Source organism: Lagenorhynchus albirostris, chromosome 8 (genome assembly GCF_949774975.1).
Source record: "Lagenorhynchus albirostris chromosome 8, mLagAlb1.1, whole genome shotgun sequence".
Taxonomy (NCBI): Eukaryota; Metazoa; Chordata; class Mammalia; order Artiodactyla; family Delphinidae; genus Lagenorhynchus; species Lagenorhynchus albirostris.
This window is the reverse complement of record NC_083102.1, coordinates 61,157,751-61,169,523: the sequence shown is the minus strand read 5'-3', so window position 1 is coordinate 61,169,523 and position 11,773 is coordinate 61,157,751.

Sequence of the window (11,773 nt, the reverse complement as noted above, 5' to 3'; positions counted from 1 at the left end):
CTATATGTCAGGCATCATGTTAACCATGGAAGTATATATATGTTAGGATCCATTCACAGAGCTATGCAGTAGACAAGTGAACAATTACAATACCTGTGGGTCAAGAACCTTGAAAGAAGAGCACACAGGTTAGTACGGGACCATGGAAGGACATCCAGTCCGGCTTAGGAGGAATAAGAAAAGGCTTCCCAGAGGTAGTGCTGCCTGGTTGAAACCTTGTAAAAGAATTTACCGCAGGTTGGGCCACTTGAGATCATTGGAATGGATGCAGTTTCTGTAGGGCGCATAATACTTTTTAAAAATGTCTCATGGGAGGGAGACGCAAGAGGGAGGGGATATGGGGATATATGTATACATATAGCTGATTCACTTTGTTATACAGCAGAAACTAACACACCATTGTAAAGCAATTATAAAGATTTTTTTTAAAAAATGTCTCTTCTTCCGTTACAGTGTGTGTGTTGCAAGGACACATTCATTTTTTTAGCCCATTTTGTGAGCTCTATTGTGCTGGTATTTTATGCACGTTGATGACTAGTGACTGATGAAAACAATGTTAGTACATTGTTGCTGCATAAGTGTAATGTGATGTGGTTTTGCATTTAACAGAAGCTCTAGTTGTGAATATTCACAAAAAGCCTCTTCTGTGATGAACTGCTTTTAGTGAGTCTCACTAGTGGTTTTACACCTGTAGAGCATTGAGGGCTGGGCTGACTTTTGAGAGCACTGAAATTGCTTCATATTGTGATCCTAAATGTATATTCACTATATTCCAGAGTATCCCTTAATAAGTATTTTATGACTGGAAAACAAATAAACAACAACAAAACAAAAAAAAACAATAAGAAGAAGGAAGGTCAGGGCAGTACAGGCAAAGAGAAGAGAATGTGAGGATGGTGAGAGAAGGCAGGGCATGTTCAGGAGTGTAGGGCATTGCTCACTAGGGCAAGAATGCAGAGGACTGGGTAGGAAGAGCACAAGGTGAGGTTAGAGAGGCAGGTGGGGGCCCCTATTTGCCTTAAGTTGCTTCAATTCTCTGGAAGATACCAGAAAGCTATTGAGGGATTTAATCTGTTTTTCAATAAGTTCCTTTTGGCTTTAGTGTAGAGGATGAATGGGAGAGGGCTAAACTGGGTGCAGGGAGATCAGTTAGGAGAAATGACACTAGCCTGGACCCAGGGGCAGTAGGTATGGAGAAGAGAGTACCCGTTTGAGAGACAAGTCTTTAAGATATATAATTAACAAAAGTTTATCATCGATTTAGTTTGGAGGGGTGTAGGAAGGAAGAATGGATAGATTCCTGGATTTCCTGCTTGAGTAATCCAGGGCCTCAAATGATACGGTCAGGACCTTGAAACTTGGAGGGAAGGATGGCTGTCAGCAGTATGCCAGCAGAAGAGGTGCTGATTTCTCCTTACATCTAGTATCAGTTGATGGAGGGATGCTGACTGGACCAGGTCAGGCTATGTGTCTGCCTGACACATAGTTACTTCCCATCAGGACCACATGGAGTGAAGAAGGAATTCCCCAAAGAAAAGGGAAGCAGAAGGGGGCGTGGGTATGTGAGAAAGAGTGTGGAGCAAACAGAAACAACAGCCACCATGGTCTGCTGTACAAGCTGAGAGTAAGAGTCAAGAGAGATGTCTGATAGCAAATTATGGCTATGGGTATGGAAGTTAAGAGAGTTCTGGGCTAGAGATCAATTTGGGTGTCAACACTGGCAGAGAGGCCTGAATATGATTGTGCAGGGAGAAGTCAGAAAGGGAAGAGAAAGGCCAAAGATGGAATGCTGGAGTGAGGAAAAGAAGTCCCTAATGGTCCAAGATGGAATGGTCTCAGAGATGGAAGGAAAACCAGAAAAGCAATCAAGGGTAAAGACAATTTCAGGAGAGTAGACTTAATCAACAGTGATAACTGCCTCGAAGAAATAGAGATAAGGCATTTGGCAGCTTGGAGGTGACTCTCATAGGAACCAGCTCCGTGGAGGTTCTAAGCAGGGATGGGAAATCAGATTACAGAAAGTTGATGAGTGAATAGAAAGGAAGTGGAGACACACATACAAACCACTCTCCTGAGAAGCTTGACACTGAAGAGAAGGAAAAAAGTTTATAGCTGGAGTTGGGGTAGAGAGATCTAAACATGTCTATATAAGGGAAGAGAAGTGGTTGAGTAGGAGATGTGAGACAGGTACAGAAGAGTACTGACATAAAGGTGCAGTACTGCTCCTAGAAAAACATTTTTTTTCTAAAGCAAGTTCATTTAAACCCAAATGTGCTCAACAGAAACCATGTGAAAAGGAAAACATTTTCAAGAACAGGTCAGATAGGATTAATAAACTCTGGGACAGGAATATACATAAACACAACCAAAAACGTACAAGGGAAAGTAGGCTGCTGGATAAAACCTCAGATGAGTTAATCCACAGCACAAAAATACACTGTGTTGTCTAGCATCAGTTCTTACTCATCATGAGGACGTACATAGTCATTATGGGCAGAGGAAAACACAACCTGAAAAACATGGAGAACACCCGAAACAGACAAAAGGCACAATTTGTAGAAGCTTGGTAAACTAAGCATTACTTTCGGCTGTGGAAACATAGCATGATACCTTGGGGAACTTACTGGGGCCTGAAAAACGACAAACGTTTTGAAATTCTATTCCGTTGCTTTTGGGAAGTCTCCTGTATAGATAATTTCAAGATTTATTTCATTGGTTCACTCAACCATTCAACGAATCCTGATGGAGGATTTATTAGGCGCTACGCATAGTCTGACAGAACATCAATAAGAGAGCCCAGGTTCTTAAGGAAAATGCGGTGGTGGCTGTGCTTAGAAAAAGCTTATTCAATTCATCTACTGTCTTTGGAATAGAAAATACACAGTAAAACCTGTCACAATTCTTCTTGGCTGTTGGAATATAGAGAGGATACTGTGTAAAAGACATTTAGGGCACATTGGCTTTAAAAGATGGAGAACCACTGGCCTAAGGATTCAGGTATTTCTCTTTAGAAAAGATTCAGTAAGATGAAATCTGAAGATTCATTCCTCCTCCATTAAATTCAGTTTCTAATTACAGGCTATGAAGCAGGCAAAACAAGGAGAACGTGTATGTTTGTGGAAATATAGATATAAATGCTATTGACTATTAGCTCTTCATTGCTCTTACCAGTTTAGTTCCCTTCTCTTAATCAACCCATTTCTACTACTGCCCATAACTTTAGGGTTAGGAACCTCAAATACCTATCTGAGATAGCAACTTCTAAATTTGCCTCATAAACAGGAGCGAAGTCTCCTGAAAGGGGAAGAGGAGAGCTTGGTGTTACTGCTTTAAGCTGTGTTAAGTGATGGGTATAGCTGGTATAGTGTGAGATAGAAAACGGGATACAGTCTGTTCCAGGCTCAGAAATACACATTGATAAACACACATTCTCGTGAAGATCCAAAACAAGGATGGCAGGGGAGACTATAGGAGGAAAATAAGTATTTAGGCTTTGTCTTAGCCCAACTGCCTGTTTGCTTTTCCGCATCCATTTCTGTCTTTCTGGTCCTGAGAAGGCCTATTCAAACGACTAAGCTAACAATGCCACACACAGCATGAGTGTACAGTGTACCCTGTAGGTGTAAGAACTCAGCTTTGTTTTGCCCTTGTTCTTGAACAAAAGCTTCTTCTTTGATAGCCTCCCAAATGTTCCTTGTCATAAGGCAGAAATACATTAATTGCGAAACAAAATAAATCATGTACCTTTTGGGAAACAAAATTAAAAGAAAAAACCATACACATAAACACACATATGCACGATGAAACTGTTCCTTCTTCCATGTGTCTCAGAGTTATAGCCAGCACCTGTGGCCACACAAGGGGCAGACTTGGCAGCTGCAGAACCCAGATGTCAGACACTGGATTGTATGTCCCTGGCAGCACTCCTAAGTGGGAGGCCGTCTCCTTAACTGACCTCTGAAATGGTCTATTGTCTGACTCCCTCTCTGGCCTGGGTAGTAACTAACAAGCTGTCTGTGAGCCTGGTTCAGTTAGCATACTGATGGGTTGTTCTGGATGCAATTATCCTTTGCCTTACCTTTGATTGTAAGGAATTTATTTCCTTTGTAGGGGTGAAAATTGGGACCTGGCAAATTCTTGACAAAGAACTATATTCAGGTTTCTTCCAAGGACAAATAAGATGCTTTTTGCTTTGATTGGTATTTTTTGTCACAGAAATTGGATGAGATCAACTTTATGTTTTAGCACACAGTGTTTTGGTTAATCAGAAGTAAAAATAAGAGTTTCTTGGGCACCTCCCCCCTCTGATAAAAGACTGAGTTTCCTTATACTGCTTCTTAAAATTACTTCTCAAATGTTGAAAATGAACCATTTCTTTCTTTAGAAACTTAAGGAGCTACAACTTTGTCTTTGCTATTACTAAAAAAAAAAAAAGTCTATGTATTGTAGAGAAGAGCTCTTTGTATCATGAATCCTCTTGTTTCTTTAAAGAGGAACATGGTTACACTAACCTTGCCTCCACACCACTTGCTGAAGAATGGCATTATGTGTACGATGCAATCATCACGGGAATGAGATGGGAAAAGGCCAAGTATCTAAGAGGGCTCCACTCACAATGCAACACTTGTAGCCTTGCAGGGAAGGTCTATTGTGGACACAGTTACAGTCATGGCCAGTTAAGGAAAAACACATCTGATATTTATAGGAAGATGATTCTGGGGAAATTATAGAATACATTATCATATCCAATGTCAAATAGTATTCATCTGCACCACATAAAATGTTCCAACTTATCTTTATTGACTTTTATAAAAATGTAAATATGTATATTGGCCACCACTGATTTATATTTGGGGGGGGAAAGGGATTGAATATTCATGAGTTCCAATATGAAAAAGTAAGTGATTGAGAAAGAAAGAAATAAATAGATAGATAGGTAGATAGGAGAGAAGAGGCATATCTCTCATAGGGAAGAATTCCAAATAATTTATGTGGCTATTCACCCCTCAAGAAGGTGAAGCTTAATTTCCTAACCCTTGAGTGTTGGCTATGCCTTGCAATTTAATTCCAAAGAGTAGAGTTTGAAAAGGATGGGGAGAGAGGTACTTTACAGTGGAGAAACCTGGCGAACACGACCTTGGCCAGGTAATAATGGTTAACATCAATATGTCATGTTGAGAGCATGTATCCTTGATATGATATGATCTCATTGAAGGGCACTTTACCTTTGCAGTCTTCCTCCCAAAACCCATAACCATAGTCTCATCATTTGAAAATATTAGGTTAAACCCCAGTTGAGGGACATTCTACAAAACACTTGACCGGTACTCCACAAAACTGTCATGGCTGTCGTAAACAAGAAATGTCTGAGAAATTGTCACAGCCAAAAGGAGGCTAAGGAGACATGACTAAATGTAAAGTGTTATGCTGGATGGGATGCTGGAAGGGCAAAAGGACATTAGAAGAAAACAGAAATCCAAATAGAGTGTGGACTTTAGTTAATAGTAATGTCTCAATTACTTAGTTGTAGCAAATGTATCGTAGTAATGTAAGATGTTCAAAATAGTGAAACCTGGGTGAGAGGTATACAGGAGCTCTGCACTATTTTTGTAACTTTTTAATAAATCTGTAACTATTCTAAAATAAAACATTTCTTAAATTAAAAAAAAAAGGTGATCAACATATTGCTGTATTGACTGTAGCAGAGTTCCTATGCATCCTTCTTTTTCTCTTTTTCACCCCACCTATCTACCAAGCTATCTGGCATAAAGAGTCATTTTCCTGACGCATAAGAATTCTCTGTCTTTCAGGCCAATGTAGTGTAAATGACATGAAACTTATTGTGAAAATTTTAGATTTCCCAATAATATTTAGGTCATGCCCTTAGTAATATGACACTAATGCTCAAAAGATAATATCCACAAACCCGTATTTCTCAACAGCTTAAAAGGTGTAACATCCTTTAACCACGTATCCAGTATACTTATATTGCATGTGAATGTTATTAATGACGTTATTAATAAGACAATGTATTAACCTCTGAAGGTAACATACTCTTTGTTAGATTACAGTGTTCATTTATTGATCTGTTGTTGTTATCATGAGAGGTAAGGGGGTAGGGTCCCTACACCACTGTTTTAGAACATGGATGAGATTATTTCATTGCTACTCCATTCTGTCCTTTAGAATGATAATAAATCAGGTCCCTGGGAATTTTAGAGAATATTTCTTTCTACATACTGTTTTCTTTCTTCCTTTTTTTTTTTCTCCTGAGTTTGCAAGACTTAAATTGCATCAGCCAAATAGTTGCTGTTATAAGATGTTATAAGGGAGTGTTTTTTTGTTTTGTTTTGATGGTTAGCATTTTTTTTGCAATATAGTATTGTTTAATCATTTAAAAAATTTTTATTTTATATTGGAGTATAGTTGATTAACAGTGTTGTGTGAGTTTCAGGTATACAGCAAAGTGATTCAGTTATACATGTATCTATTCTTTTTCAAATTCTTTTCCCATTTAGGTTATTACAGAATATTGAGCATAGTTCCCTGTGCTATACAGCAGGTCTTTGTTGGTTATCTATTTTAAATATAGCAGTGTGTGCATGTTAATCTCAAACTCCCAATCTGTTACCCCCCTCAAACTTCCCTGCTGGTAACCATAAATTCAATCACTAAGTCTGTGAGTCTCTTTCTGTTTTGTAACTAAGTTCACTTGTATCATTTTTTTAGATTCTGCATATAAGCGATATCATATGATATTTGCCTTTATCTGTCTGACTTACTTCACTTAGTATGAGAATCTCTAGGTCCATCCATGTTGCTGCAAATGGCATTATTTCATTCTTTTTAATGGCTGAGTAATATTCCATTGTATATATGTACCACATCTTCTTTATTCATTCATCTGTCAATGGACATTTAGGTTGCTTCCATGTCTTGGCTATTGTAGGCAGCACTGCAGTGAACATTGGGGTGCATGTATCCTTTTGAATCAGGTTTTTCTCTGGATATATGCCCAGGAGTGGGATTGCTGGATCATATGGTAGCTCTATGTTTAGTTTTTTTAAGGAACCTCCATACTGTTCTCCATAGTGGCTGTACCAATTTACATTCCCACCAACAGTGTAGGAGGGTTCCCTATTCTCCACACCCTCACCAGCATTTACTGTTTGTAGGCTTTTTGATGATGGCAATTCTGACTGGTGTGAGGTGATATCTCTTCGTTGTTTTGATTGGCATTTCTCTAATAATTAGTGATGCTGAGCATCTTTTCATGTGCCTCTTGGCCATCTGTATGTCTTTTTAGGTCTTCTGCCCATTTTTTGAATAGGTTGTTTGTTTTTTGGATATTGAACCACATATCTTTAATCCATTTAGGTCTTTATGTCTGCATATGGTGTTAAAGAATGTTCTAGTTTCATTCTTTTACATGTAGCTGCCCAGTTTCCCCAGCACCATTTATTGAAGAGACTTGTCTTTTCTCTATTGTATAGTCTTGCCTCCTTTGTCGTAGATTAATTGACCAGAGGTGCATGAGTTTATTTCAGGGCTTTCTATCCTGTTCCATTGATCTATATTTCTGTTTTTGTGCCATTACTATACTGTTATGATGATTGTAGATTTGTAGTATAGTCTGAAGTCAGGAAGCCTAATTCCTCCAGCTCCGTTTTTCTTTCTCAAGATTGCTTTGGCTATTGGGGGTCTTTTGTGTCTTCATACAAATTTTAAGATTTTTTGTTCTGGTTCTGTGAAAAATGCCATTGGTAATTTGATAGGGATTGCACTGAATCTGTAGATTGCCTTGGGTATTACAGTCATTTTGACAATATTGATTCTTCCAATCCAAGAACATGGTATATCTTTCCATCTTTCTGTGTCATCTTTGATTTCTTTCATCAGGGGCTTACAGTTTTTGAAGTACAGGACTTTTGTCTCCTTAGGTAGGTTTATTCCTAGGTATTTTATTCTTTTTGATGCAATGGTAAATGGGATTGTTTCTTTAATTTCTCTTTCTGATTTTTCATTGTTAGTGTATAGAAATACAACAGATTTCTGTGTATTAATTTTGTATCCTGCAACTTTACCGAATTCATTGATGAGCTCTAATAGTTTTCTGGCAGCATCTTTAGGATTCTCTATGTATAGTATCATGTCATCTGCAAACAGTGACAGTTTTACATCCTTTTCCAATTTGGATTCCTTTTACTTCTTTTTCTTCTCTGATTGCCAAGGCTAGGACTTCCAAACTATGTTAAATAGAAGTGTCGAGAGTGGATATCCTTGTCTTGTTCCTGATCTTAGAGGAAATGCTTTCAGCTTTTTTACCATTGAGCTGTAGGTTTGTCATATTTGGCCTTTATTATGTTGACATATGTTCCCCCTATGCCCACTTTCTGGAAAGTTTTTACCATAAATGTGTGTTGAATTTTGTCAAAAGCTTTTTCTGCATCTATTGAGATGATCATATGGTTTTTATTCTTCAATTTGTTGATGGGGTTTATCACACTGATTGATTTGCAGATATTGAAATCCTTGCATCCCTGGGATAAATCCCATTTGATCATGGTGTATGATCCTTTTAATGTATTGCTGGATTCAGTTTGCTAGTATTTTGTTAAGGATTTTTGTGTCTAATGGCCTATAATTTTCTTTTTTGTGATATCTTTGGTTTTGGTATCAGGGTGACAGTGGCCTCATAGAATGAGTTTGGGAGTGTTCCTTCCTCTGCGAGTTTCTGGAATAGTTTCAGAATGATAGGTATTAACTCTTCTTTAAATGTTTGATGGAATTTGCCTGTGAACCTACCTGGTTCTGGACTTTTGTTTGTTGGGAGTTTTTCTGGCTACATTTGGTCTTTGTTGCTGCACATGGGCTTTCTTTAGTTGTGGCGAGCGGGGGATGCTCTTCATTGCGGTGTGTGGGCTTCTCCTTGTGGCGGCTTCTCTTGGTGTGGAGCATGGGCTCTAGGCATGTGGGCTTTAGTTGTAGCACATGGGCTCAGTAGTTGTGGCTCATGGGCTCTAGAGTGCAGACTTAGTAGTTATGGCACATGGGCTTAGCTATTCTGTGGCATGTGGGATCTTCCCAGACCAGGGATCGAACCCATGTCCTCTGCACTGGCAGGTGGATTCTTAACTACTGCACCACCAGGGAAGTCCTTGTTGGGAGTTTTTTTTTTTTTTTTTTTTTGCGGTACGCGGGCCTCTCACCGCCGTGGCCTCTCCCGTTGCGGAGCACAGGCTCCGGATGCGCAGGCTCAGCGGCCATGGCCCATGGGCCCAGCCGCTCCGCGGCATGCGGGATCCTCCCAGACCGGGGCACGAACCCACGTCCCCTGCACCGGCAGGCGGACCCCCAACCACTACGCCACCAGGGAAGCCCCTTGTTGGGAGTTTTTTAAGCACAGTTTCAAATTCAGTACTTTTGATTGGTCTGTTCATATTTTCTGTTTCTTCCTGGTTCAGTCTTGTGAGATTGTATCTTTCTAAGAATTTGTCCATTTCTTCTAGGTTTTCCATTTTATTGGCATATAGTTGCTTGTAGTAGTCTCTTATGATCATTTGTATTTCTGTGGTGTCCACTGTAACTTCTCCTTTTTCATTTCTGCTTTTATTGATTTGAGTCCTCTTCCTCTTTTTCTTGATGAGTCTGGCTAAGTGTTTATCAATTTTGTTTATCTTCTCAAAGAACCAGCTTTTAGTTTTATTGATGTTAGCTATTGTTTCCTTTGTCTCTATTTCACTTATTTCTGCTCTGATTTTTATGATTTCTTTCCTTCTACTAACTTTGGGTTTTGTTTGTTCTTCTTTCTGTAGTTGCTTTAAGTGTAAGGTTTGGTTATTTATTTGTGATTTTTTGTGTTTCCTGAGGTACAATTACATTGCTATAAACTTCTTAGAACTTCTTTTGCTGTGTCCCATAGGTTTTGGATTCATCCTTTCATTTTCATTTGTCTCTTGGTATTTTTTGATTTCCTCTTTGATATCTTCAATAATCCATTGGTTGTTTAGTAGCATATTGTTTAGCCTCCACGTGTTTGTGTTTTTTACAGTCTTTTTTTCTTGTAGTTGATTTCTAATCTCATATCATTGTGGTCAGAAAAGATGCTTGATCTGATTTCAGTTTTCTTAAATGTACCAAGGCTCGCTTTATGGCTCAGCATGTGATCAGTCCTGGAGAATATTCCACGTGCACTTGAGAAGAATATGTATTCTGCTGCTTTTGGATGGAATGCTCTGTAAATATCAGTTAAGTGCATCTGGTCCAATGTGTCATTTAAGGCCTGTGTTTCCTTACTGATTTTCTGTCTGGATGATCCGTCCATTGATGAAAATGGGGTGTTAAAGTCCCCCACTGCATATTATTGTGTTACTGTCGATTTCTCCTTTTATGGCTGTTAGTGTTTGCCTTATATATTGAGGTGTTCCAACGTTGGGTGCATATATATTAACAATTGTTACATCTTCTTCTTGGATTGATCCCTCGATCATTATGTAGTGTCCTTCTTTGTCTCTTATATTAGTCTTTATTTTAAAGTCTATTTTGTCTGATATGAGTATTGGTACTCCAGCTTTCTTTTGGTTTTCATTTGCATGGAATACCTTTTTCCATTCCCTCACTTTCAGTCTGTATGTGTCCCTAGATCTGAAGTGGGTCTCTTCTAGACAGCATATATACAGGTCTTGTTTTTTTATCCATTCAGCCAGCCTATGTCTTTTGGTTGGAGCATTTATTTTTAAATGTTTTTTAAGTATTAAGGAAAATAACTTTACTTAAAAAATTTTTTATTGGCGTATAGTTGATTTCCAGTGTTTTGTTACTTTTTGCTGTACAGCAAAGTGTATCAGATATACATATACATATACATGTATCAACCCTTTTTGGATTCTTTTCCTATATAGGTCATTACTGAGTAGAGTTCCCTCTGCTATACAGTAGGTCCTTATTAGTTATCTATTTTATATATAATAGTGTATATATGTTGATCCCAATCTCCCATTTATCCCTCCCCCACTTCCCCCCGGTAACCATAAGATTGTTTTCTACATCTGTAACTCTCTTTCTGTTTTGTAAATAAGTGCATTTGTACCATTTTTTTAGATTCCACATATAAGCAATATTATATGATATTTGTCCTTCGCTGACTTACTTCACTCAGTATGACCATCTCTAGGTCCATCCATGTTGCTGCAAATGGCATTATTTTGTTCTTTTTTATGGCTGAGTAATATTCCATTGTGTATGTGTACCACTGGTTGGAGCATTTAGTCTGTTTACGTTTAAGGTAATTATCGATATGTATGTTCTTATTGCCATTTGGTTAATTGTTTTGGATTTGTCTTTATAGGTGTTTTCTTCCCTTCCTGTTTTGTTCTCTCGTGATTCGATGAGTGACTTCAGTGCTGTGTTCGGATTCCTTTTTCTTTTTTTGTGTGCATATCTATTGCAGATTTTTGGTTTGTGGTTACCATGAGGCTTTGATATAGCAGTCTATATACAGACAAGATTGTTTTAAGTTGCTGGTCTTTTAATTTCAAATGCATTTCCAACATCCTGCATTTGTGCTCTCCTCTTCTCACAATTGCTGGTTTTGATATCATATTTGTGTATGGATGATTTCCTACCTTCACTTATGTTTGCCTTTACTGGAGAGCTTTCCCAGTCGTAATTTTCTTGTTTGTAGTTGTGGCCTTTTCTTTTCCGCCTAGAGAAGTTCCTTTAGCTTATGTTGCAAAGCTGGTCTGGTGGTGCTGAATTCTCTTAGCTTTTGCTT